A 3928-nucleotide genomic window follows, 5' to 3' on the forward strand; every position below is an offset into this window, starting at 1 on the left:
AAGGAATAAGTAACACTTCCTTATTTACTTTCTCCACACCAGTCATGATTTTATAGACCTCAATCATATCCCCCTTAGTCGTCTTTTTTCCAAGCTGAAAAGTCCCAGTCTTATTATTCTCTCCTCATATGGCAGACACTCCGTACCCCTTTTCTGAACCTTTTCCAATTCCAATACATCTTTTTTAAGATGGGCTGACCATAGCTGCACACAGTATTCAAGATGTGGGCATACCATGGATTGATATAGTGGCAATAAGATATTCTCTCTTATTATCTATCCCTTTCCTAATGATTCCCAACATTCCGTTTGCTTTTTTGACTGCTGCTGCACATTGAGTGGATGTTTTCAGAGAACTATCCACAGTGACTCCAAGATCTCTCACTTGAGTCGCAACAGCTATTTTATATCCTATCATTTTATATGTATAGTTGGGATTATGTTTTCCAGTGTGCATCACTTTGCATTTATCAACATTGAATTTCATCTGCCATTTTGTTGCCCTTTCACCCGGTTTTGTGAAATCTCTTTTTAACTCCTCACAGTCTGCTTTGGACTTAACTATCCTGAGTAGTTTTGGATCATCTGCAAAGTTTGTCACCTCACTTTTTAGCAGATCATTTCTGAATATGTTGAATAGTACTGGTCCCAGTACAGACACCACTATTTACCTGTTTCCATCCTGAAAACTGACCATTTATTCCTACCCTTTGTTTCCTATCTTTTAACCAGTTATTGATCCATGTGAGGACCTTCCAGAGGTGAAAGTAAGCTGGTACATTCCGGTATGGTGGACCGACTTCCCCAGGCTGGTGATATAAAGGGCCCATGGCTCCCTGCAGCGTCTGGAGCCCCGGGTCCTTTAAGTCGCCTCCCGAGCCCAACTGCCGGAGCCCCGGGGAGCAAATCACTACCATGGAATGCTTCTCTCTCCCGTGCTACGAACACAGAGCAGGGGCAGCGTAAGCTTCCTTACAGTGGTGGGACCACCATTGCCCCAACTGTGGTGCTCCCATGACACCCCTTCCCCAAGGACCCACACTCACACCACCTCTCCCCCCGAGGCCACACCCACAGAATGCTTCTTCCCCCCAAGACTCCCCTCTTTCCCCCCCTCCATCACTTGTCCAAACAGCTGGTAAAGAGTCATGGGGCCATGACCCTCTAAATCTCCCTGTTCCAGCACCCCTGACACAGAGCTAAGCAGGCAGCAGTGTGTGTGTGCGTGCGCGTGTATGTGACAGAGATTCTGTGCTGTGCTGAGCCAGTGAGAAAAGTGGGGGCTGATGTCAGGGCTGTCCCCCTCCCTCTGCCTCAGGACTGGTTGCTTCCAGCAGCTGTCTGAACTTAGAGACAGTGTGCCAACACACTCACTCTTCCCTAACACACACACTGTCTCTCCCTACACTCCTACAGTCTCTACCCCACCATGCACATTGCAGTTGAAAAGCAGCTGGCAATCTAGTAGGATGCCCATGGAATAATGGGATAGAGAAACCTGCATCATGTGATGCTGTACCAGCCCATGAGGCATTGCAAACCCTTCCCAAAACCCTGCAGCCAGTTGCACAGTGGGATAGCTACCCACAGTGCACTGCTCTCTGTGGCAATCCAAGAGCTGCTAGCGTGGATGTGCTCTGGTGACACAAGGGGCGTAGTGTGGACATGCAACAGCTGTTTAATTAAAACACTTTAACTAAAGTGGCATAACTCTGTCATGTAGACATAGCCTGAGAGTGAGACAAGACCCAGCTCCTGTTGAAACTAAAGAATCACAACTTCTTCCATAGTTGGCAGGATTCAAACCTGCGCAGGGAGACCCCAATGGATTTCTAGGCCACTGTCTTAACCACTTGGCCACAACTACTTACTTTTCACATGTCGCTCACTACACTCTAGTTCTGTTCTCACTGAGTGATCAATTCCAATTGTTTCCTCAGACCAGCTTCCACAACACACTCACTGCTGTGCCATTGTGTAAGCGTGTCCATGGCTGAACTGCAAGAATTCCTGCTCATTTCCGTTCTGGCTGGAGCATGACGAGAGTGTGTTTGCGGTTAATGATGTTGCTGTAGATTGTTGTCCATTTCCTGCCTTGTTAATTCAGACAGTCCCTTTCCCGTCATATCACCAGCACATCAGTGATTGCGATAGCAGGGGCAGGTTTTCTCTGGGGCACTGAGTTTTGCCAGGGGTTGGTGGCTCCTTTCTTTCCTCACCCTGGAGTAAACTCAGCTTTTTATTCCATCCTTGATGTTTCATGGAATAACAACAGACGACCGAAGAAAGAGGTGGACAGGGTGGGTCTCGGGGGAGGGGCAAAGAGGTTCGAGCGGTGGGCAGGGCAGGGGAGGGTGCAGAGAGGCATGGGTGGTGAGGAGGGTGGGTCTCAGGGGAGAGGTCAGAGGTATGGGTGGTGGGCAGGGCAGGGCAGGGGAGGGGGCAGAGAGGTGCAAGCGGCAGGTAGGGTGGGTCTATGGGGAGGGGTCAGATAGGTGTGAGCGGTGGGCAGTGCGTGTCTCAGTGTAGGGTCAGAGAGGTGCGAGCAGTGGGCAGGGTGGATCTTGGGGGAGGGGGCAGAGAGATGTGAGCGGTGGGCAGGATGGGTCTCAGGGGAAGGGCAGAGAGGTGGGGGTGGTGGGCAGGGCAGGTCTCAGGGGAGGGGCAGAGAGGTGTGAGCGGTGGGCAGGGTGAGTCTCAGGGGAGGGACAGAGAGGTGGGGGTGGAGGGCAGGGCAGGTCTGACAGCTGGTAGGTCAGTGGTCCAGTCCCCTCACAGATGACCCCCTCCCTCTGGGACGGGGCGGGTCTGAACTCTCACACCAAATGCTTCATTGTGGTTCCTAGAATCTCTGGGTGGCTCATTTAGTTTATGCCGAGGGTTGAGTCCTGCTTTGTGCACCATGTCTGAGAATGAAAATCCCAAACCACCCTATGATATAATGAATGCATCAGGCCATGTTTTTGTCACTGCCCCAAAGCAGACAGACCAATGGAGAAATGCCATTGAGTCCAGGATTTACCATTTCCACTTGCTAAACTCCCTCCCAAGCTTCTGGGCTCCTAGAGCAGGGTACTGAGCCTGAGCCGAGACACGTACACTGCAACTTTACAGCCTAAGGCGCATGACCCTGATTAATCCGACACGGGCCAGCCGTGGGTGTTTCATTGCACTGTAGACGTATCCTAACATAATAGCTACACTGTGATTAAAACATCCAGGGCATCTGTCTCAAAGTCCGGGTCAGCTGACTCAGGCTTATGGGGCTTGGGCTGCAAGACTATAAAATTACAGTGCAGATAAATGGGCTTGAGCCCAGCCTCTGAGTCCCCACGAGGGGTGAGGGTTTCTGAACCCAGGCTTCAGCGTGAACACAAATATCTGCACCAGTTTTTAGCCCCACAGCTTTAACTCCATGAGGATATCAGGAGAAATCTAAGGCCAGCAGACATAGGGACAATAAGGAGTTTTTAAAAACGAAGTGTAAGCAGGGCTGAATGGGCTCCCCCGCACATATAGTCATGAGCTGGGGGAAAGACTTCAGGAACAGACCGTGTTTGCGGAGAGATGCCTACTTTGCCTAGGTATGCAGCATGATGGGGCCACTTTGCGAAAATGACCAGTTTTGGATGGTGTGGGGTTACAAATCACTTTAGGATTGAGTAGAATAAAATGTTATTATCCTTCCTGTATGAGTCAAGGACAGCAGAACATACCTAGTCCGTCCTGATTGAGGGGCTAGGTGGGTGAGGAATACCTTTTATTGGACTACATAGAAGTGATTGAGGGTGTCACTCTACATCAGTGGTCCTGAAGCTTTTCACATTGTGCCCTCTTATAGATTCATAGATTCATAGATTCTAGGACTGGAAGGGACCTCAAGAGGTCATCGAGTCCAGTCCCCTGCCCGCATGGCAGGACCAAATAC

The 3928-nt window shown here is 50.1% G+C and overlaps 1 non-coding gene across 1 annotated transcript; it reads right to left on the reverse strand.

Moving 5' to 3' along the window:
- Positions 1 to 1785: 1785 nt before the first annotated feature.
- TRNAS-AGA lies at positions 1786 to 1867 on the reverse strand. Its single transcript has one exon. It is a non-coding gene; the product is annotated as a tRNA-Ser (tRNA).
- Between the last annotated feature and the right edge of the window lie 2061 nt (positions 1868 to 3928).

This window comes from Terrapene carolina, unplaced genomic scaffold (assembly GCF_002925995.2).
Source record: "Terrapene carolina triunguis isolate 2854851 unplaced genomic scaffold, T_m_triunguis-2.0 Scaffold25371, whole genome shotgun sequence".
Classification (NCBI taxonomy): domain Eukaryota; kingdom Metazoa; phylum Chordata; order Testudines; family Emydidae; genus Terrapene; species Terrapene triunguis.